At 38.3% G+C, this 25,694-nt stretch overlaps 1 pseudogene across 1 annotated transcript in view; it reads left to right on the forward strand.

Moving 5' to 3' along the window:
• Positions 1–25,694, forward strand: part of LOC112634942 — a 64,032-nt pseudogene that overhangs the window by 38,082 nt on the left and 256 nt on the right. The window lies entirely within an intron of this gene.

Here is a 25,694-nt window from a genome sequence, read left to right on the forward strand (position 1 = left end):
TCTCTATCAATAATGATCATAGGAGGTGCAAAAGCAAGCCTAGTGTACAGAACCATGTATCATTGCAAACAGTAAGATGACCTTGCAGTGGGATGATGTCTGCCTGCTTTTGAAGAAAAAAGGAATAATCAGTGTTCAATGACTTTAAAGACACATACACATTGCACATAGCCTTTGTTTCCATGGGATCAAAATTAACAAGGTAAGAACTTTTTTTAAGAGTTATGATAGATCATTAAAACGTATGTAATTCCTGCTTGGAAAAAAAGAGATTTAAATTCAGATTTGTTAAGCAGGTCGTTAAAATGTATAAAATTATCCTCACTGAGAGAAGAAGGCTTTAGGGACGTGGTTATCACACTGATTTTTTTTAAACTAGGTTTCCCTTTTATCTCCACTCAAATGGAGATATTCTCTTGAAGATTAAAACACTTTTTTGAAATAGTATATTTAAAACTAAAGGGCAGTATTAAAATCACATATCGAGCTATGCTAACAAATAATGTGAAAGGTTATTTTCTCACATCGATGCCCTCTAGCAAGATCAGAGACAAGGTTATATATTTCCAAATGAAATCAGTTAGCTTCAGTATCCAGCAGTGTGGTACTAATGAGGCTGAGGTCAGGGTTCAGTTCCAAAACAAGTTGGTTACTGTGATAAGAGCGATGGTCTCCCCAACCTGGCTGTTCAAAGCATGAGAGTCACCTAGAGAGTTCTATTTTCTAAAAAAATTTTTTGTTTTATTCTGAATTTGGGGGCCTTAGTCCAGACATACCAAATCAAAATTTCTGAGAGTGAGGGAAGAAAACTATACTTTTAAAGAAATCCCCAGGTAATTCTCATACCAGTCAGGATTTTGGAATCAATAATCTCAGAGCCAGCCCAAGCAAGAGGCAATGCAGTGTGACTGCTTGCTGGCCTTTACAATTCAAAACTGCAAATTCTAAAACTGCATCAATTGAGAACCCTCAAATTCTCCAGGGAGTTTGTCCTTTGCCCCCATGGATTTGGTTCCTTTGCAGACGTCATGAATTCAAGATGATTTTAAGCTTTAATAATAAGGCTTTCTTAAAAATAGCCCTTCTGCATGCCTCCTTTCATGAGCACTTCATTGAGATTTTAAATGCTGACAGAACTCACCTTTCCCCACAAACACAGACACGTAGGAGAAACCCTAGCTTGCCCTTGGAAATGAACATTGATTGCAGATTCAAGCTTCTGAAATATTCTACGCTGATTGTAGTGATCATTCCCTCTGAACATATCCAGATAGGATTCTGGAGGAATGAGAGAGAAAGGGTATCTTCTCTGGAGAACTCAGATGGTTTTTTATGGCTAAATTATTTCAAAATACAAAAATCCAATCTCTAGTCAAGGCCAAAAGAAACCAGGTTGGTCCTGAGGGCAATCATGTGAGACCAAACTGAATGATAAATCTATGTCTCTGTTGAGGATTCAAGTTAGAATAGAGGGGAAGGGCTCTTACGCAGTGTGTACAGGATACGAAAACAGCAGGTGGGCAAAATGAAAAACTGGTCAATAGAGTAGAAAACAAAATACCAGCAAATGACATGTATTTTTTGTAGTCTAACTAGCTGTGCAGGCATAGAATATATACAATCTGTATGTATTTGCTATATTTTCAAATCAAATAGATAAAAGAAAATAGTTCTCGGAGTTATATACAAATGTACTGAAATGGAAAAACTCAACTTATCTTAAAAAGCACAAAATAATCTTTTTTTCAGTTTGAAGGCATCGTTTTAAAATTTGGGTTTAGGAAAGCTCAAATTTGAAAGTTTTAAAAGTTTTTTCTCCACCTTTGAAGTTTGACATTAATGTCCTTTCTGTCACCAGCAGAACTTTCAGACTCAATTCAATTGCCTCAGCAAACGCTTTATTAAACGCAAATATTATATCCATTTTCATTGTCATCTAGCATGCTAAGCCCAAAGCCAATGAGGTCTGCCTTTGCAAATTTTGACAACAGTAATTGACATTTATCCACCATCCCATCTGCTACGTATTTGGATTTTTTTTTTTTTTTTTTTTTTTTAAGATAGACTTTCTTTCAATATGCTTAAAAGACAGAATGGGCCTGGGAGAAAAAGCTGACACAAATATATCACACATTTTGAAAGTTGCCAGGTACCTTTGCTTCTTGAGGGTCAATACTTTTAAAACAACATCCTTCTCTAGAGAATCTTAACATTAAAGGAGTTCCCACTCTGTTATTAGAGCAAAATAATGGTATAAAACAGTCTCTTTCTTGAATTTAGTAGGGTGCTTGACCTGTCAGGCTGCAAAGAGAGAAGCTTGGTTACTGCCATTTTGTGATGGTCGGCCAAATGGTTTTACAAAGGAGAGGAAACTGTGGGTAGATGAAAGTTCTGCCTATAAAGTAGGTGTTACTGCAGTGCATTGTGGTTATGTTAAGTATGCCCAAAGGATAAGGAATTCAGGTGTGAAGTTGTGTGGCAGAAGTTGAAAATTAATTAAGCTCTGTGTTTGGGGTTTTTTTCCTTTAGTGTGCTGTAGTAACATGCCTTTGGCTCCAGGGAACTTTATGACTAAGTTGGAACAAAGCACTCATGCCTCATGTTAAATGTAGCGGAGGAGAGATCATTAAATGTTTCTGGCAATTAATTACCTGGGATACGCCTCTTTTTTCAGAGCTTTGGTTTCAGGTGTGTGAGAGAGTTGAAAACGTTTAATTGCACCTAATTTGTTGCTGTAGTTTAATCATATGCCTAAGCATTGTGATAATGCCTGTAACCCGTGTGAAGAATTTGTAAGGGGCTTCATTTGTGACACCCCCAGAGGAAGGAATTTTTTTTTATGTTTGTGCAATAATCATACCTGACCTTTGATCCACTTTCTAATATAAAGGAAATTATGAAAACCTGCCAAATATGTACTAGATCCAGAACATCTTGGAAAGAAAATCCTTCCTACTTCTCCAGCGGTCTTTCCTTAATTAGATGCAGCCATTTTCCTCACTCCTACCCACCTATTGGTCCAGAAACTGAAAGAAATTTCTTCCCAGCTAGAAGCTAAAAGACAGATTGAGGGTGATCTTTCCTTTGCATCTGGCCAATTTCAGTGTATTCTGCTGGTCACTATGTTATTTTCAATCACCTGAGATCTGATTATTTCTCCCCATCTTGATGGCTTCCTGTTTTCTAGAAGTCTAGTTTGATCACTAAATCTAAGCATTTTTACTGCCTGGCTTGAAGATATTCTTCTTGTTTTCACATGCTCTCTATTTTTTTTCCATAGCACTTAGCACTAAAAATCACATTATTTACTTGTTTAGTGTCAATTATTTTTTGCCTGTTTTCTCTCACTAGAGACTCCACAAGAGAAGGAAGGGAATTTGTCAGTCTTACTGACTGTTAAATCTGCAACATCTATTGCAACATCTATTTCTGGGCCTACCACTGAGTATTTATGTGCTCATTTGGAAAGTGGTGGATGAGTGAATGGATAGATGGATAGATGAGAACCTGACATCTTCTAGGCTCTATTCTGGATTTGTTCATTTGCCTCCATTGGAGTTCATATCAACTCCAGTACAGTATTTCTTATGTAACCCAAAACACATGACATATTTTAGCCACTTGCCAAAGGCTTTCAGTACATAGTGGAGGCAAAAAGGAGTTAAAAGAATTTAGAATCTGCTAAGAAAGCTCAAGGTGAATGTAACATGAGAATAAAGTCTGAGTGGTGTTTAACCAGATGGGTGATTGTCAATGAAACACTGACAACAGATAAGCAGGACTGAGGATCATAAATTTTGGGAGAGCTGCTCCTTGTGACATAGCCCAAGAGACAATGGGTGGAATGGACAGAAACTGAGAATCATTGTTTTTCAGATCAAACAGAATCAATATCTTCCACTCAGCTATACATCCAAATGCATGAATGAAGGACCAAGCATAAATAAGAGCAAAGTAGCAACAGTAAGCACTTTAAGCCAAAGCTTTAACTGGATATAAGCAAATATGGAGAGATGACAAAGGGGCCTTGCGGATAGGATAAGATTTCACTCACTCTTCATAAGAAAATTTTCAACTAGATAATGTCCAAATTTATAGGAAACTAAAGTTCTCACAGGCTTATTAACCTACTCCAGGCCACACAGGGATAAATGTGTGATTCATACCCCAATACATGCTGTTTTTACTCTCCCAGGAAGAGTAAATGGTGTCTTCTCCCCTTCAGTTCTGGTTGGTTCATAGAAGAAGTCTCAAGACCACTGTTGAATTGCACTCTGACTACAGCAGGATCAGTGGGCCTGGGTGGAGGGTGGGGTGTGTCTGCTAGGAGATGGCAATAAGGAGTGGCAGTACCCATTCCATTTGCCATCTCTGAACTTGTTATCTCATTAAAAGAGATTCCAGACAATGTTTCTAAGGTGTTTGGGAATTTGGGAATGAAAGAAGCTATATGAAGAATTACTAAAAAGTTTAGTATAGATAGTAAATCTGATGAGGTCCAAATAGACACATTTACGTTTTATGAGACTTTATGAGAAAACTCTGTGTGGGAAATAAAATGAAGTAGTTTGCCAAATTTTCTTAATTTTTGTTAATTGTAAAGGAGAATGTACTCAGAACAAGTAAAAAAGCACAAGTATCTTTAAATTGTTTAAATAATCTCCTTCTCCACCTTCTTCACCATTTCCATTTAAATAAAATGGTGCATTTGATTCCATATCTTTCTCTTTATTCTTCCATGTTTTCTATGTTCCCTATGGAATCCATTATGTTCTATGTTCCATATGGAATCCAATTCCATGTGAAGTCAAACACATACAGTATATGTATATATACACACACAGAGTATATCATTTGTTTTTTAATTACATGATTATATATATCTACCTATCTGTCATTTACCTATCTCCCTCAGTATCTTGTATTTCTCACATAACATTATATAATATCCAACAGTATAAATATATCATAATTTATTCTACCATTTCTCTAACGATGGACATTCGAGTTGTTTCCAGTGCTTTGCCACTTCACATAGAGCTATAACAAACATACTTGTATACTTGTGGCATAGCTTTATGCACCAGGGCATTCATTTTTATAGGCTAGATTATCAGAAGTAGGACTGTTGTGTCAAAATTGTGTTAATTTTTACTTTAATACACATTACCATATTACTCTCCAAAAGGGCATAGCAATTTATGTTCCCATCAGCAATATATGAAAATGATGTTGCACCAGCACTTAATTGTTACAATTTTTTCTTTAACTTTTGCAATTTAAAGGGCTAAAAGTGATATCTGATTGTTGTTTTACTTTGCCTTTTCCTGACTATATGAATATAATTGAGCAGCTTTTTATGTTTTTAGATCAGTTGGGTTTCTTCCATGAATTGATGATTGCCAGTGTTTTTAATATATATGTATATATTTTTTGATAAATCATCTTTTACCAGTTTGTAGGTGCTCTTTATATATTCAAGAAGAGTAATTTTTATGTCATGTGCACTGTGAAAACATTTCCCAGTGAATCATTTGATTTTTTACTTTGTTTATAATATCTTTTGACATAAAATTATATTTTACTTTTATGCCATTAAATATGTCTCTTTTTTATGGCTCTGGGCTTCCAATCTTGAGCAGTAAGAGCTCTTCTTCCCTAAAACTATTTTTCCACAAATGTTTTCCTAAAATTTCTGTGAGTATATACAACATTTTATTTCTTACATTTAAATTCTAATTCAGTGCTAATTTTTTTAGCTTGCTTTCCTTTTAGATGGGGTAACCAAAAAATCACTATTGATTAAGCAGTCTAAAAGGAGAATAAACATATTCAAATCATTAGAAAACAATGCAGAAGGAGGTGGAGGGCAAAGGGGCACTTACATGAGGAAGACATATTGAACCCAGCCAGCTTATGCAAGTGTGCCCTAGGTGAGCCTTAAAAGACATTGCAGGCTTGATATGCAAATCATATCAATATTGTCTGTTTCTCTCTTTTTCTTTGACTCAATCCATTACTGATATTTCTGACACTACTCTCTTGCTCACTCCTTACTACCAATAGTCCTACATCTAGTGGAGTAATCTGTCTCAATGCCTAAGTTGTGGCATTGGTCACACCTTATGGCAGGTCACATACATAAGTGAATTCAGCTAGCAAGAGCATGTTCTGTCTAAATTAATCAACTTCCCATCAGTTCCTGTTGATAATTGCCAAACAGTAAGGCATACTCTGTGTTGCCAGATTATTTATCTATTTATTTATTTCTGTATTTACTTATACTGTCTCCCATGTTTCAGAAAAGATTGTTTAAAGACAATTTTAAAATATTGATTTTTATGAAAATGTGTAAGTTTTAAACATTAACAATTTTAGTTAAACACAAACACACACATACACTCAGCATATTAGCCAAACAAAAAACATCTCTAGACTTCAATTCTTTTCATGAACTGTCACTTTGCAACTCAGGGCTACGCCAAGCCCTGCTGGCTTTAACATGATCGACACATTCTGCCAGATTTGACATCTCTTACTCTTACTCGAAAGCTATTGTCCACTCCAATGAATTAAATCTCAAAGTCCTAGCCTAATTTTTAATATTGTCACTACTTTAGCCTTTAATCTACCTTTCCAGCCTTACCTTCCACATAGCCACACCACAAAGCCTGTAAAATTTAGTGCCTTTAGGTATCTAACAGAATTTCTTACATATGATATGCCCAACAAACACTTGTACAGTGACCAGATGAATAGTCTTTAAATAATATGTTGGTTGATTTGGGTATGGCAGTCAGAGAGAAGACTGGCTTGACAGATGGGCTTTAAATTGGGCAGAGCCTGCAATAAAGATGAAAGAGTTTGAACATTATTCTACAGGCAGGATGTGTAGTAAAACACATGCCAGATTGAAAATTAGGAAGTCTGGATAAGAATGATACAATGGACTTTGAGGACTCAGGGGAAAGGATGGGAGGGGGTGAGAGATAAAAGACTACACTTTGGGTACAGTGTATACTGCTTGGGTGATGGGTGCACCAGAATCTCAGAAATCACCACCAAAGAACTTATTTGTGTAACCAAATAGCATCTGTTCCCCAAAAACCAATTGAAATACATTTTTTTTTAGGAAGACTGGGTTTGAATCTAGTGCTCTCGTTTTAAAATTGGGTGGTCTGGATGAGGGACTTACTGTTAATCAATTTAAATTTCTTCATTTATAAAATGAGGGAGTTGAAGGTTTTTCATTTTTGTTGTAATTAGGCGAAGAGAAATTTGAGAAACGGAAGTCTTTCCAAAGTAGTATCTCAGAAAGATAAAATTGAGGCAAAGAGGATGAGAAGCAAAAAGAATCAAGATAGCAAAATCATTTGTGAGATTATCGCCCTGGTAAAACTATGAAGTGATGGAGCTGGAAACAACAGAGGCAACATTAAGAATAAAAAGAAAGTGGATGTAAGCAACTTAATGAATAAAGTATTTACAGATTTGGTATCCAACTTTAGAAAGAAGGAAAGGAAGGACTCAGGGAGCACTCTGGTTTTGAGATTAGGACATAGAAAATACCTTGAAGACAAAGACTGGTAGTAGATATTTAATAAATATCATTGGGATACTTATTAGTAATCATGCACAGTTAAATAGCAGAAACACTAAATACAAAGGGAGCAGAAAATGTTTCTTCCATCTCTGTAATCCATCTCTGAAGAGTATCTTCAAACAAAATGACTTTGAATAGTAAAATGTTTCATCCTGGCTTCCATTTCTGCCTGAGTTAGAAGACTTCTATTCAATAAATAGTCTCCAGATCTTGGACTGAGTCACAGTACCCTTGTAAATACATCACACCTGTAAACATGTCACCTGTGTAACCATGTTCGTCAAATACATTTTGGTTTTTTTTCAGATAAGAAATGCATCAAGACAAAAGGCTATAAATGCAGCATTGACCATTATCCTTATAAGCTTTTCTCTTTACCATTGCTACCTGCCTCCAGCTGCTTTCCAATCAGTTGGATTTGGGTAGCAAAAATATTGGATTGAAACAGGAAAGCAAATAATATGAGGATACTGGTAATTTAATCGTATTTTACGGCCTATGAAATCTTTGCAAAAGACTCTCTAGAACTGCATTTTTCAATAAAATAGTCACTAGCCATGTAACTATTGAGCAGTTGAAATGTGGCTAATCCGAATTGAGATGCGCTATGAAATGTAGAATACACAGAGTTTCAAAGTCTCAGTATGGGGGGAAAAAAGAATGTAAAATATGTCTTGAATGAGCATGTTTTGTCTATTTCATGTCAAAATAATAATATTTTAGATGTATTGGGTTCAATAAAATGAGTTATTAAAATTAATTTTACCAGTTTGCTTTTTTATATTTTATTTTGTTACTTTTCTTAATATGGTTCTAAGAAAATGTAAAAACAAATATGTGGCTTGTATCTGTGGCTCATATTTTGTATCTATTGGATGGTGCTACTCTATAAGGTTTATTCAGAGTTGAGGGCTAATTATCATGGCATGGGGGATGACATTTGCCAAATTTTTAAAAATTCTGCCAGCCAAATGATCCCTGCCTTCTACATTCTTATTTAATTAACTCCCACACCCTAGAGTCTGAAACCACAAGGGGAAATTAGCTATTGATATGCAAAGAAAGAAAGAATCACCTCCATTCAGGGGAAAGATGAGTAGCTCTGTTTTGATGGTAGGTGGTAGCACATTCAGGAAGAATGTCTAAAAGGGAATTAGCAATATGAGACTGAAGCTCAGGAGTGAAGGTAGGAGCTGAGATACCTAACTAGGTAAACTGGAGCCAAAAAACAAAGGACTCATCTAGGCCTATGTTTGGATGTCTGCATCTCCCAATACTAGCCGTTGGGTCATAAATAAATATATCTTCCATTGCTGAGACTCATTTTCATGGTGATAAAGTAGGAATAATCATTTCTCCCCTCAGTAAATATGACTGAGCCCCTATCAGGTGCCAGACACAGCTTAGGGGCTAGAAACGCAGTGATGAACAATGATACCTTCCAGAAGCTTTGATCAAGGGAGGAAGGCCGTAGGAAGATGCGCAGTCATAGACCAGCATCAAAGTTGCCATGGTCTGTGAATACTGAAGAGCAGCAAATCTAGTCTTGGGAGTCAAACCTATCCTTCTACATCCTGATAAGTTATTCGAATTTCTATATTCAGCACAGCTACCCCTCTTCGGGAAAGCCTTCATGCCATTGCTCCACACCCGAGGCTCTGAGAGGTGTTCACCTTTTGCCGCCGTACTCTGTGCAAACACCTCTACTAGCATCTATGAGCTGTAGAGTCAATATCCTCTCTCTCTCTCCCTCTCTCTCTGCCTCTCTGTCTCTCTCAATTAGTTCCCTTAACATTGTGAATCCTTAAGGGAAGGAGCTGTTTTCTACCTCTAGATTCTCAACACACTTTAAGTACCAAATAAACATTATCTGTCTCCTTTTTACCTCCATCTTCAATTAGCAAATGAGAGAGTTAAAGCCCTGAAAGTAGATAAGGGATGAAAGATAATAAAGAATTCAGAATAGAGAGGGCTCAGGACTGTTCTTTGGGAAATGTCTTCATTTCAGGAGAAGAGAGTTCTGTGTCCTGGAACTTCACACAATTTCCCAAAAAGACATTTTGGGATTCCAAGGCAGGCAGACTGCTTGAGGTCAAGAGTTCGAGACCAGCCTGGGCAACATGGCAAAACCCCATCTCTACAAAAAATACAAAAATTAGCCAAATATAGTGGTGTGCACCTATAGTCTCATCTAGTCAGGAGGCCTAGGTGGGAGGATCAACTGAACCTGGGAATTGGAGGCCGCAGTCAGCTGTGGTTGCACCACTACACTCCAGCCTGGGTGACAGAGTGAGACACTGTTTCAAAAAAAATTCCCCCCAAAATAGAGTGGCAAACAACCCTATTACTTGCCACAGAGAGAGCAATAAGAAGGAGACTGCTAAAAGACCTTGAATATGGCAGTTGCATTACATTACTTGAATTCAAATCAAAATACCATAGCATAATGTTCCCAATTATTTCTTCAGCCTTAGCAATGGTAAGTCTTTGTTTTCCTCTCAGTGAGTATTATGAAGATCTGAGGAAACAATGATATTCTTTTGCCCAATGACAACAAAATTCATTTGCAGCCTGGTAGATGGCTATATACAAGTGAATATACAATGAACTGTAAACTGGAGACAACAAGGGAAGTTGGTGTGAGTCATAGCATGACTGAGCATTATTGAGAAAACAGCTCCCACCTCTTTTTTAAGTTATTTCTAGCAGGCGACTGAAGCACAGATTCAAGGGTGTGAGAACCTGGAATAATCATACATCTTCTCTTTTTTTTTTTTTTTTTGAGACGGAGTCTCGCTCTGTCACCCAGGCTGGAGTGCAGTGGCCGGATCTCAGCTCACTGCACGCTCCGCCTCCCGGGTTCACGCCATTCTCCTGCCTCAGCCTCCCGAGTAGCTGGGACTACAGGTGCCCGCCACCTCGCCCGGCTAAGTTTTTGTATTTTTAGTAGAGACGGGGTTTCACCGTGTTAGCCAGGATGGTCTCGATCTCCTGACCTCGTGATCCGCCCGTCTTGGCCTCCCAAAGTGCTGGGATTACAGGCTTGAGCCACCGCGCCGGGCACATCTTCTCTTCTTCATAAACTCCGTTCTGACTCAAGAATCTTCACTCATTAAACCAACTGCTGAGGTAGAAGAAAGAGGCCTGAACTCACAGAGGTCTGATATTGAGTTCTGGTTTGGTTACTATCTAAGAAAGAGCAAGTCACTTCTGAGGGCCTGTATCTCCTTACGTATAAAATATATGATTTTCTAAGAGATTGTAAGGTCCTTAGACCAACCGCCAAGTTTCATTTCTTTTCATCCCCATTCTCTAGCATAGTAGTTTTATGTAAAGTGAAAACTGAAGAAGAAGAATTTGAAAATCGGTTTAGAATCTTGGTTTTAATATTTAATATTTGAAGTTCTGACATTTACTTTGAAAAGCTTTTTGACCTCAGATAATAGCCAGATATATTTATTGAATGCTATAGCATCAGCAAGCTATGGCCCAGAAACCAAATCCAGCCCTTTTTCTGTTTTTATAAAGTTTTACCAGAACAAAATCATGCACATTCATTTGCATATTGAGAGCTAGCTGCTTTCAAACTACAACAGCAGGTTTCAGTACTTGCAACAGAATCATTCCAGCCTGCAAAATCTACTTACTATCTGGTTCTTTATAGAGGAAGTTTGCCAACTCCTGATATAGGCTACTGAACTCTGAATGCCAAGAAAGCATGTGAGATAAGGTCCAGGTCGGACCTTGAAGATAATGCTAACCCGTGGGCATTCTTCCACTGGAATAATACAAAATCTGCCTTGCAACAGAATGAGTGTAGTGGTCGATAAGCATACTTCTCTTTAATGACCTCCTTTATCTCTTGGATCTGCACGCTCATGAAAGCTGCCATAATGGAATACTGAAAAGTAAAAATCAGCCTTCACTCTTAAGCACTGGTAACTCAATATTGTCCAAACCGCACACATGGTCAAAGCTATCTTTGCCTGGCTAATTTTTCTTCATGCTCAAAGTCAAACTACGGCCTCAGCAACTCTAGGAAGCACTTCTAGAAACACACCTGGTATATTTTAATGCCTGATTCTTCTTAAGACTATGGAATCCTCAATGGATCATCTTTCCACTCCTGGCACATCTTTCCACTTCTACATGATACACAGTGCTTATCATGGCATCTGATAGATGCTCAATACTTTTGAATCAAATTGAACTAACAGGTGGTGTTCTTTCTGGACAAAGGCATCTACCTTGGTCTGAGTTGTTGAAATGATACCAAATGAATTGAAGTCTCTCTGTTCAAAAACAGGAAATAAATACTAACTTCCCCAGGTTTTTGTTTGTTTTCACACTAGTCCTCACCATTTTCCAATTTGGTAGTAAAATGAGAGCAATATCACACAAATGTCAAATATTTGTTGGGCACCTACTCTCTACAAGGCAAATAGAAGTAGACATAATTCCCTTTGGTCTCATGATATAACTATTTTTCCTCAAATATTCCCTAGAGGTCAATTACCATCTTTTATGCTGGGAGGATAGAAGCTTACCATTTATTAATGACCTGGCCTGACAAATGCATGGGCTGAAGAGTAGTAAGAGGAGGAAGACTGTTAGGGTCCCCACCATGCAGTCTTCATCCAAGGGATCAGGATAAAACAGCAATTGCTTTAATTTGACTAGGCAAAGTATATACCAATTAATGATGAGATAATGGGTTCAGATAAGAGCTTGTAATTAATGAATCATTAAGGCACACACTTTAGGAACGTAGAAGAATCAGGAGCCACACAGCTTGCCCAGAAGCAATCTTCCAGTTATGCGGCTGTGCTTAAATGCACTGCTAATTTCTGAGAGCCTGCCATTTGTAATAGCACTGAAATGAATCACGATGAATTTATGAATGTGAATCTGCATCGCTCATTACACAAGCTCTCTCCTGGGGAATGGAACCATCCTGAGAGCAACTTCTAATAAGCAGAAATTAAAAGTTACTATCCCTTGCCACTAGGAGGAAAAAAATATGTATATGTGTGTCAGGGGAGGGGCGGGGTGGTGGATAATTTGGTTGTACATAAATAGTGTGAAGGGAGAGAGATGGGCATCTATTTTAAGCCTTTGTGGCCTGAAAAACCACATGCCCTGTGCTCAAAGCCAGGAGCCCTCTTATACAATAAATAATTCAGAAAACCCACAAGTGCCTGGCTGGGAAGCCTGCTTCCTAAAAGCTGCCTCCTTGGCTAATCTTGGAAAAAGCCCATGGATCAGCCTGTAGCTCAGACAAAATTCTTACTTTCTACCTAATGATTATGCCCAAGGCCCTCAGCCAGGATACTTCAGGAGGAAACCAACACAATCCTGTCATTGTTTGTGTTATTTATAGCTTATTGTTTAAAACAAATGGAAATAACTGAACTCCTTGTGGCTAACTTAAGATCTTGTGCATGAACTCAGCAGGCGATTTTGCTGGGGCAGATTTAAAAAACAAATTCAAAATATTGCACACTATTCAAGGGAAATATGGCAAGCCAGAAATCTCTCGTTTTGTTATTTTTCCCCTTGTCTCTCCAGTGTCTTCTTTGACATTCACCTGGAGGAATTTTGAAGGAAAGGCCAATCAGCTTTATTTTTTCAACTAACCCCCGATATTTCTGTGCAAAATCCAAGGAAGCAAAAAGTCCAGATATCTCCCATTTGATTAATCTCTGACTTTAGCCTAATTTATGTGATGGTAAGAGATTTATGCATAAGACTATTGAGACATAGTCAATACATAATATACAAAATACAACAATGTGTAAATTATAACATGTCATCAAAAGCAACTTTATGACTCTAGAGGAAGACAGCCATGCCCCAAATTGATCAAAGCTATATTTTTGATTTGGTGGAGTGTTTTGTGTTCGTTTATCAGACTTCAGCCCACTGCACCTCAAAAGCCTTATCTTTTAGGATGTCTTTAGTTAATAAAAAGCAAGAACCTGAAGTCAGTACTAACAAATGCATTTTAGTGTGAAGGGTGATTTCTGCAGACTTCTAAAACTATTCAAGGTTATTGACACACACAGATGAATACCAATGTGCTATTATGTTATTTGCTGTACAATACAAATGAGATCAAGTTTCCCTGGGCCTTGAAAATGCGTGTCTGACCTGAAATGGCTCAATAAACATACCAAGTAGATAGCAGGTGTTCCTGTCCGTTGCTCTGACTCCTCCACATATTACCTTAAAAAGAACAAGCAGGAAATGTCCCTTTATACTGATATTTACTGATTCTGCCCAAAGCTTATTTGCCTCTAGGGGGCATTTCTAAAGACTACAAGGAAAAGTATTTCAGCTATTATGGCTGTCAAACCAAATGGCTCAGAAATAGGTATAGTAGATCTATTGATAAAACAGGAAAAAGAAAAAAATCATTTTGGGCAAGTCAGCTTTTCTTACCACAAGAAGAAAAATAGTCAAACTGGCTTTTAAATTAAATTGAATTGTAGGATGGGGGAAAAGTATCTTTTAAAATTATTTCTTTAAAGATTTTTGTATAGTTAACTCTCCTGGATAGATAGTGTCTGACTTTTGACCTAGAACAAATGCAATAAAAATAAAATAAATAAATAAATAAATAAATAAATAAATAAAAATAAAATAGAATGATGCTCAACATCAAGGGTTACAATTACAATGGTCACATTAAGTCACAGAATAGCGTGGGAGATTCAACTTTGATTGATATAAGCACTTTCCATTTTTTAAGGTTAGCATGTGTTTGGAAAAGAAGGAAGGTGTTGCAACACTCAGAAATTAACTATTGTGTGTCAAAAGAGATACTCTTTTGAATGGATCCTTCAAAAGCCTCAAATCAGTATTATAATTTAGTGTTACACCAACTTTATTTTCTTCCAGTTTCTGTTTCTCAATCTATCAGTTCTATTACATCCTCCATCACTTTTCATATCTCACTTTGTTCTTCTTTAATATGCTTTATATTTTCATAAAGCCTTTTATCTCCCAGCATATTGCAAACATCAATTACCTAAGCTACTCAACATCCCTGTGTGTGTATAAGCATTCTATTATTCTTGTTTTAAAGCTGGAAAAAGGAGGTTCGGTGAGGTGAGGTGACTTGCCTAACCAGCTAGTGGGAGAAGCTAGTCTCTCAGTTTATGACACCTAATAATTGGCATTAACTAACAGGACATGATAATCTCCAACCTCTAATCTTTTCATGGCTGTACATTATGTGGAGTAAGGACATCAATACTGATGTCAATTTGAGAAACCAGCCACAATTTTACAATACAAACCCACTTCTGCTTTCAAAACAAAAAAACAAACTTTCATTGAAAAATTCCAGCAGCCCCTTCCAAGTATTAGGTTGGTGCAAAAGTAATTGCAGTTTTTGCCATTAAAGTAGGGCCAAAACCGCAATGACATTTGCACCAACCTAATACAACAATTGTAATTCTTATTTCTCAGTGGGCAACTTTGCACCTAAAAGTGACTTAGTCATCTGATCTTTGACAAACCTGACAAAAACAAGCAACGGGGAAAGGATTCCCTGTTTAATAAATGGTGCTAGGAAAACTGACTAGCCATATGTAGAAGGCTGAAACTGGATCCCTTCCTTACACCTTATACAAAAATTAATTCAATATGGATTAAAGACTAACGTAATACCTGAAACCATAAAAACCCCAGAATAAAACCTAGGCAATACCATTCAGGACATAGGCATGGGCAAAGACCTCATGACTAAAACACCAAAAACGATGGCAACAAAAGCCAAAATTGACAAATGGGATCTAATGAAACTAAAGAGCTTCTGCACAGCAAAAGAAACTATCAGCAGAGTGAACAGACAACCTACAGAATAGGAGAAAATTTTTGCAATCCGTTCATCTGACAAAGGGCTAATATCCAGAATCTACAAATAACTTAAACAAATTTACAAGAAAAAAACAACCCCATCAAAAAGTGGGCAGAGGATATGAACAGACACTTCTCAAAAGAAGACATTTGCGGCCGGGGGCGGTGGCTCAAGCCTGTAATCCCAGCACTTTGGGAGGCCGAGACGGGCGGATCACAAGGTCAGGAGATCGAGACCATCCTGGCTAACACGGCGAAACCCCGTCTGTACTAAAAACACAAAAAATTAGCCAGGCGAGGTGGCGGCGCCTGTAGTCCCAGCTACTCGGGAGGCTGAGGCAGGAGAATAGCGGGAACCCGGGAGGCGGAGCTTGCAGTGAGCTGAGATCTGGCCACTGCACTCCAGCCTGGGCGACAGAGCGAGACTCCGTCTCAAAAAAAAAAAAAAAAAAAAAAAAAGAAGACATTTATGCAACCAACAGACACATGAAAATAATGCTCATCATCATTGGTCATTAGAGAAATGCAAATCAAAACCACAATGAGATACCATCTCACGCCAGTTAAAATGGCGATCATTAAAAAGTCAGGAAACAACAGATGCTGGAGAGGATGTGGAGAAATATGAATGCTTTTACACTGTTGGTGGAAGTGTAAATTAGTTCAACTACTGTGGAAGACAGTGTGGCGATTCCTCAAGGATCTAGAACTAGAAATACCATTTGCCCCAGCAATCCCATTACTGGGTGTATACCCAAAGGATTATAAATCATGCTACTATAAAGACACATGCACACATATGTTTATTGTGGCACTATTCACAGTAGCAGACTTGGAACCAACTCAAATGTCCATCAATAATACACTGGATAAAGAAAATGTAGCACATACATACCATGGAATACTATGCAGCCATAAAAAAGGATGAGTTCATGTCCTTTGCAGGGACATGGAGGAAACTGGAAACCATCATTCTCAGCAAACTATCACATGGACAGAAAACCAAACACCTGCATGTTCTCACTCATAACTGGAAGTTGAACAATGAGAACACATGGACACATGGAGGGGAACATCACACACTGGGACCTGTTGGGGGGTGAGGGCCTAGGGGAGGTGTAGCATTAGGAGAAATACCTAATGTAAATGATGTGTTGATGGGTGCAGCAAACCAACATGGCACACGTATACCTATGTAACAAACCTGCATGTAGTGTACATGTACCCCAGAACTTAAAGTATAAATAAATAAATAAATAATAAATAAATCAAAGTGGTTTACTGAGGGCAAAGCTGATTTACTAAAACCTGTTAAAATATCAAAAAGAGATGAATTTTACAAAGAAAGATAGGATAAAATTAAAATTATCCTTTTCTAATAGTAAAAAAAAAACTACCATACCATTAAATGAACTCTTGAGCTCGTACTATGAATTGATGCCTATGTGCAGTTTCTCATTTAATGCTGACAGTCCTGTGAGGGGAGGACTATTCTTGTTCACACTTGAGAGAGGAGAAAATAAAGCACATAAAGGGTAAAGTGGATCGTCCAAGGTCACTTATCTAGTAGGGGAGTCCAAGCTCAAATTCAGGTATTCTGTCTCCTGAGTCTGTGCTCTTAATTGTTTCACAGTAATTATCCCATTTTCTGGATGAGACGTCTCTTGCCTTTTCCTTCACGTTAGAAACTGCACATTTGCTCTGAAATCAATACAGTGAACATTGTCTCTGCATTGTATATTGTATCAGGAGCTCTATGGACCACATGAGAGTAAGATGCATTTTTCTCTTCAATGACTACATGTCTTTTGCCAAATCACAGATTATTTTTTTAATTATTACTCCCATATTTGGATTTTGAGGGTAGTGACTAGGTCACCTTTTCCCCACCCCCATCTCCCAAGAAAGCCCCACACAGCACTAGACACATAGTAGGCACTTTTTTCAATTTGGTTGGATTTGATGTTTTCTTTTTTATTTGCTCCTACTGCCCTTCTTAGATGATCTTGAAATTCTGAGTGTCTTATTATTATTATTTTTTTGCAATTCTTTATTGTAGTAACATTGGCAAATAAGATGACTCCATGCATAAGTTAGAATGTCTATGCTTCCTGGAACCATGCTTGCATCTTCCTGAACCGCTCCTGTGAGCACAGAGGCCAGTAACACAGTCGAGGATCTTAAACTGGAACAATATGGCTGAGACCAGTAGGATTCCCTTATCCCTCCTCTTTCCTTTCTACTCCTCTATTCAGATGGCCAAAATAATTGTCACCTTTATTTAAGTGTTTAAATTGAGTTTGGCACTGTGCTTAGAGCTTTATGTCCATTATCTCATTTATTCCTTCCCCAAACTCTATAACATGAGACTTTTATTCTCATTTCAAGCACGAGAGAACTGAGCCAAAGAGGCATTAAACAACTTTCCAAAGATGACACAGTGTTGGTGCAGGCATTTGGTTCAGACAATATGACTCCAGAGCCCAAGGGTATAATTTGGACATGATTGCCTCTTCACCTTTGAATTTCTGGAAAATATCCTACTGATTAAGACATTTATACAGCAAGATTATTTTTTACAATATCTTAGAATAATTAAAGGTATTATGTGCATTTTATAGCTAATGTCTAAATCAAACACTAAAAAATAGCTTCTGAAATAGCACCAGATTTTCTCTTTTGTAACAAGAGGTCATTGAGCTGAGTTGTGTTTGAAGCTGTACAACGAAGGTGGCTATACAGAAAGCCTCATAGTGCCTGGGAAGAAGGAGAGGGAATAAGGTCACCTTGGCTGGCATCTCAAAAACAGTCACAGGCAGGAGGAAACTGATCTTATATTTTCAAAATTGATTCTAAACTCTTTATAGGTGGCTCCTACTCCCTGAAAGAAAAAGGAAAAAAAAAAAAAAAAAAAAAAGGAAGGAAAGCTGATTTAATTCTATTTATCCAAGATATGTGGGTTCAGCATATTTGCTACTAAAGAGATGGCCTTTAAGACCCCAGGGGAAGTTTCAGCTCAGCTTTGGTTATCTTTTCCTTCTGAATAGCTGTGTAAACTCCTGGGGAGCAGATGAAAGCTGCCTTATGAGACAAAGGCACAGGAGTTTCTTCTTTTCTCTATCAGCTGGAAGAAAAGGAACTCCAGGAATCCTTTATAGTTAACTATTAAAATTGGTCATTCCTTTTTGCTTTTTTATACGTTCTTTTTTAACCTCAATCTCTAAGAGCTATCAAGCAATAAAACTTCTCCCAGGGTGAACAGGAAACACCAAGGTGGCTCACGTTATTCTCTCATCTTTAAAGCCAGCATCCAAAACAACAGCTTAAAAGGAAACCAGCTTGCATTCTTTTGCCAACAAAGATCTCAGGACTGAGTTATGTTTTCAGCTTTGGCATCTGACCCCAAAATATAAGAAATTGTTTGGGGTCTGTGGAAGAAGGTAGGGATTAAAGAGAGCTAAGAGGTGTCTAATGTGCTTCATCTTCTATCCTGAGACCATTATATATTGATAGAACCCTGCAGCTTAGGATGGAATTACCTAGGGCAACAAAAGAGATCAAGGGATACAGATAAATAAAAGTGGGGAAAGGTAGAACCAAATGAAAACAGAAATGTGGAGAAGGGACTAGAGAGAACAAAGAAAAATACGGAACTCGTTTCAGAAGAGTTACAAGTATGGAGAAGGGAGAAGGAAGAGAAAAGAGAAATATCTGTGATAACAGTTCACTGTGTCGATGATTCATGCTGGCAACTGGCCAAAAACAACCATTGTCCAGGGATATATACTAAACGTTAAGGATTCAAAGATGAGTGGAGCTTAACCCTAACCCTAAAATGTTGACAGTTTAGGTGGAGAAATAAGCCTGTAAAAAAGTAATGGCTCTACCTATTTTGATGCTATTCATAGTTGCACTCTGTTTCTTTTGGTCCCTCCAGTGCAGCAACTTTGATTCCAGGAATGGGCCTTTGCACTCGCTGGTCCTTCTGCATGGAATGCTTTATCTTTGCAGGGCTGGCTATGTCACTGGCAGCAAATCCATACCAGTCTGCAGCAACCTCAGTTCATGCTTCCTCAGAAGAAAGAATTCTTCCGAGGGTCATAAGGCAGAAGAGACTGAGGCAAGTTTTAGAGCAGGAGTGAAAGTTTATTAATAAGCTTTAGAGTAGGAATGAAAGGAATTGAAGTACATTTGGAAGAGGTCCAAACAGGAAACGAGAGATCAAGTACACAGTTTGACCTCTGGACTTGGGGTTTTATACATTAGCATGCTCTGGGGTCTTCATTACTTCTTCCCTGATTCTTCCCTTGGGGTGGGCTGTCCCTGTGTGCAGTGGCCTGCTAGACGTTGGGAGGGAAGCGTGTGCAGTGTGTTTACTGGAGTTATACACATGCTCACTTGAGGTGCTCTTCTCTTACCCGTCAAATGTCCCTAGGAGTTGTCCCTAGAAGTGGTACACAACTGGAGATATCATATACCAGTTAAACTCTGCCACTGTGCGTGCTTTGGCCCTCTTGTTCAACATCTAAGATCTTATCAGGAAGCTGCTGATCACCAGTTTCACGTGTTCCTGTTTATCGGGGAGTGCCTTTCCGTGGCGCTGGCTGCGGCCAATTAATACTTCAGAGAGACAGTTAACAACAGTGTGACCATCATCTGATGGTCGCCTGACATTCCTGGTGTGTGCGTGTGGCAGGGAGAGCCTTCTCTTACCCTGCTCATGTCTGACTAGCTACCTACTGTAACAGCTACTTCCCATTATTCAAATCTCATCTCCAATCATCTCTCCAATCTAGGAATTCTTTATAATTAACTATTAAAATTGGTCATCCCTTTTGGTTTTTTTATAAGTTATTTTTAAACCTCAATCTCTAAGAGCTATCAAACAACAAAACTTCTCTCAGGGTGAACAGGAAACACCAAGGTGACTCCCCTTATTCCTTCCTTTTCTAAAGCCAGCATCCAAAACAACAGCTTAGTATCACTCCAATCATCTCTCTCCCCAGTAATGGGACTACTTTCCATTATTCAAGTCTCATCTGCAGTCAATCTAGTTGAAGCAGCACACTCAATCCCTTTCTACATTCACCCATTGCATCCTCTCCAAAAGTCATGTTGTACCTCTGGCATTATCTTAGTTTTTTTATTTCTCCACCATGTTTAAAGACTATCTTCCTCCATTAGGATGCAAACCCCATGAAAAAAGGAACTCAATAAAAAGTCATTGATGAACTAGTAAATATTTATTGATTATGTGACTAACATATTGACTTTAAAATGTTATGAAAGAGATAAACATAAGATTATTATGAAAGATTATGAAAACATTAAGGAAGCCTTTCCAGCAGAGGTGATTTTGTTGCTGTTGTTGACTATTTCAGGCTAAATAAATATTCAACACATGGGCAAAGTAAGCAGAGCATTCCAGGTGAAGAGTGCATGTAATGACAGGGTCACAAAAGAACACTGCTCCTTCCTGGGACCCCACTTCCTTCAGTGTTTCTGATATACAGGTGATGCTGAAGAGGAGCAGCCACATAGACTAGTAAAAAACATGGGTTTTGAAGCTGAGAGTAAATCTTGGTTCTTACACTAGTAAAGAAGATAACTTTAGGCAGGTTATCAGTCTTCTCTGTGCCTCAGCTCCCTCACCTGTAATAGGAGGATTCATTCAACTCACATCACATCCACCTCATGGGATTCTTGGGAAGATTCAGTCAGTGAAAATGCACAAAATGGTTAGAAGCATGTAAGTGCTCACAAATGAAACCTATTATCATTATGGGCAGATGGTGGTGCAGAAAAATAATAACACTGTGACAGCCCTATTTTTATTCTAAACTCACGTATGTGCAGATTAACCAATTTAATCCATACAGATTTATGAGAAAGTTACTATTATTATCACTGTCTTACAGATAAGGAAACTAAGAAATAGGTTAAATAATTTACCCAAAGGCACACAGCAATTACTAGCAGAGCTGGGATCTAAATCTAGAAAGTCAGGCATTTAAATCTTGGCTTTTACCATTATGGTATGCCACCTCTTTGAAAACCTAATTTATAGGGATCTTGTGAGGAAACATGAAATAAAGTACATAAGTGGTTTAATAGGGCCTGATATGTATTAAACACTCAATAATTTTATCTTTTTTTAAAAAAAAAAAGTCTGTGGAACAACAGAGCTATAATTAGGATAGGTCAATATTTAGAAAACACAGTTTCTGTGGATTTTCTGGAAGACTCAAAAGAATCCAAAGAAGACAATTAGGCAGCATATCAGAAATAACTGGCTGGTTGAATTACTGCTCAACAAGCAGTAGAAAGGTGGAATAGCCATAATCACTTGCTTGACCTTGATTTCTGGTGGGAGCACTGAAGGCCCCCTGTGCATTAATCTTTGCCCAGCTGTACTTCCTAACTAATTAATTTTAGAAAGGTCTAACTCAATTAATTATAAAGTAATGGTTGTCACTTCCAGCTGCCAATTCATCTATATTACAAACCGTAGCTAATTAGTGTATTATATCACTTTCTTGGAAACATACTATTTGCCTATCTACATTAAATTATATATTTAAACCCTGCATGTAAGTTATACATTATTCTGCAATAAATGGTGAAACTAGTTCTTTTGTATCTACACACCATAAAAACACCAGAATGACAAAGAGAAAGTACCTTTAACATGCCTAATCAAGTTAATAAATAATCGGGCAAGCAAAGTTGACAAGAATTCCATATCGGAACATGACAAACACCTCTAAAATGCTACAGCCAGCCAGCCAAAATCCTGGTGATTTGGTACTCTCAAGAGACTCATGACCTTGAGGAGAAGGGAATCAAAGCAGAATTAAAGGTGCAACTCTATTTATTCCATGTAAACGGTTAGGCAGCCTCTACACAAATGTGAAGACCTGTATTTTCTTTTACGAAGGAATGTAGAGGCAGAAAGATGTGATACCTTTCTTCACCCATCATAAGGGTCATTGTTGACATTCCTTAAGTGAAAGACTGGTTAGCAAGAGAAAAGTGTAACAAATTTGTTTAATCAAAGTTTTACATGACACAGGCGCCTACAGAAATGAAGACCCAAAGACACAGGGAAAGCTATTTTTATGCTTAGGTTTGATAAAGTGGTATAGAAATGTGATTGGACAAAAGGGTGTAATCTGACTGTAATTGACTGAGGAGGGAAATGCAGCAAGGTCTGTCTGTTCAGATTCTTCTTGGACTGTCAGTGTAGCATTCCATCTGAGTATAGGACAGTACGCCTCTGGAATGAAGGTCTTCAAAGAAGAAGGCAGAAGATAGAGAATGGCCTTTATAGGTTTTATGGCTTGCTTTGGAGAAGAGGACTTCTATTTCTATGACCCTCCTTGGGAAACAGGAGTTCTTATTTCTATGACTCCCTTCAGGGAAGAAAGAGAGGTGGGAGACAGAAGGGCAGAAGAAGATCAGAGAGAACTCGCTTCCAAGGCCCTTCCAATCTTCAGTTCAAAGTACTCAGCATGCCAAGATACCCTGCTTTGGGGTATCATATTAAGAATCCCAACAGAAGCAATTATATTTCTTTGTCCTAGCCTTCCTTTCTTCCCTTCTATCTTAAAAGAAAAGGTGTTTCTCTTATCCAAGGCTAAAACTTTCATCAAAGCTCTTAATCTCATTCCCTCCCACCTCCCCTGAGACTTCACTACATAAACATCTCTGTTTTCTTTTGCGTTATCAACTGCTGCTTCTCTTGACCCTTTCTCAGCCTATAAACATCTTGTATCCTGCTTCTGAAAACAGCTTTCCTAAGGCCTGGCACTGTCACCACCAGCATCACTGCAAACTACTGCCCTATCCCTGCTGCTTTCCTCATGCCAAGGGGAGTCTCAAGTCTTGTATCCAATTCTTTATCTATATAAAAACTTTTTTTAGAAGAGAGACTGCTATGCTCTGCCTGGACTTAGCACTTTATTCATAATCCACATAAAACCCCTTGCACAGTAAGTACCCAACCAGTATTAGCTGTTGTGGTGGCTGTCACTGTCATTTTGAGTGTAGGATATTATACAGTATTTCAGAGTGTAGCCTCCAAAATCAGACACTATAGCCCAAATCCTGGTTCCACCTCCTTCAAACTGTGTGACATTAGGCAGGCCATGTAATTTTTGAAACTTTGAATTCTTTTTTTTTTTTTTTTTTTTTTTTTGAGACGGAGTCTGGCTCTGTAGCCCAGGCTAGAGTGCAGTGGCCGGATCTCAGCTCACTGCAAGCTCCGCCTCCTGGGTTCACACCATTCTCCTGCCTCAGCCTCCCGAGTAGCTGGGACTATAGGCGCCCGCCACCTCGCCCGGCTAGTTTTTTGTACTTCTTAGTAGAGACGGGGTTTCACCGTGTTAGTCAGGATGGTCTCGATCTCCTGACCTCGTGATCCACCCGTCTCGGCCTCCCAAAGTGCTGGGATTACAGGCTTGAGCCACCGCGCCCGGCCAAAACTTTGAATTCTTAAATATAAACTGCAACTCCTCATAAAGTTGATGAGAAAAATAAATCAAAAGAGGTGACGCATACATGTGCTCACTACTTTGTTCACAACCTAGTAAGTACTCAAATATGCTTTTTAAATATGTAGTAACTCTGCAGGTGCAGAATTTTTATTCATTCCTCTCCCTTTTGATAAGTATAACAACTTTCCTTTGGGAAATGACTTTCTCCACTGCTTATTCCAGGAGGTTGGGCTCTATCCCTGACTTCAGAGTTGAAACATATGACTCAAGTCTGTTCATGCAAAGCACTGAATCCCTTTTCTAGGTATGTGACTCGGACATGGCCAATCAGATCACTGAATCTTTCTTCTGGGCATGTGATCTGGGCTGACCCGTCAGAGCACCAAATCCCCTTCTGAGGCCATGTGACCTAGCTTCACCAATCAACAGAATTCCACTGTTTTGGTCTTCTTGTTCAGTTCACCAAGGGGACTTTCCTGTGTTTTCATCAGAAGGAATTCCAGAATTTTTGTAAGAATTATCAGTACGATATATTGTCTTCTTCCTATCTAAATGGGTGTGATATGGGAAGCTTCTGGAGCCATCTTGCCATCATGTCAATCTGGAGAAGTCCACCCACAGACTGGTGCAGAGCTAATCCAATAGACCTGACATTGCTTGAGGCCCTAAATCCAGCCACGACTGAGGTCTTGCCTTGCTCTGCACTTCTCATTCATTCGTCAGTAAATGAATTTCTGGATTAAGCTGGTTTGCGTTTTTTCTCACTTAGAACTGAAAACTGGCATAAATGCTTATCATGGTTTAGCATAGCAACTGTTTGAAGGTAAGGACCCGTTTTGCAGATCTTATTCTGGAGCTCCAGTAGAGTTCCATGGATGGTCAAAAAATAGGTGTTGTACAGAGGAGAAAATATTCTGTTTATGGTGAGGCGGGGTACATTCTACACCCATGCCTCATTATCGTGCTCAACCTTTAGGCACAGATTGATTCCAGAGGCTGGCCCAAAATGGTGATGGCCACAAAAAGCTGCAGAAAAAAAAAAAAAAAAAAAAAAAAAAATGTTCCTTCACAAGTTCATACCTTCCCAGGGACTAAGAAAGCTGTTTTCATTTGAAATGTCATCTCTTCTAGCTGTTATAAAAGAAAACAAATAGCTTATTTAACAAAATACTTAACTGAGCAGACTAGATCACCGTGTCAATAAGCATTTTCAAACAAGATAATTCCTCCCCTTACAATGGAGAATTGCATGCTTCTGATGTTAAAATTACTTCCCTTGTGACATTATCTTTCAGGACTGATTGTTTTCTCCAAAAGCAACCATTTCCCAAGTTTAAATGAAAACCAGTGGCATGAAAAGGCATGAAAAGAACAATGAAACAAATTCACTTTTAACAAACTTTTCAAATTTCGTAAGTTTTCTGGAAATTGAGAGACATCTATAAGATGGTCCAATCTAGCTAAACTGCCTAGAAATAATATAACGATCTTATAATTGGAAAAAAAAAACAAAAAACAAAACCATATTTCTGTTTCCTCTGCTGGACATAAGGATGAAGCAGGAGAGAGGCAGGGCATGGATGAGCAAAAAGAACAAAGGATTCAGGAAAATACGTATTTAGTGGGGAAACTTGGGGGCAGCCCAGGGAGCTGAGAAATGAGAGACATTAAGCAATGTATGTGAATTGCTTATGTGAATTGAGGGCATGCAAACTGAATGTTAACAAAAAAAA

Source organism: Theropithecus gelada, chromosome 11 (assembly GCF_003255815.1).
Source record: "Theropithecus gelada isolate Dixy chromosome 11, Tgel_1.0, whole genome shotgun sequence".
Taxonomy (NCBI): domain Eukaryota; kingdom Metazoa; phylum Chordata; class Mammalia; order Primates; family Cercopithecidae; genus Theropithecus; species Theropithecus gelada.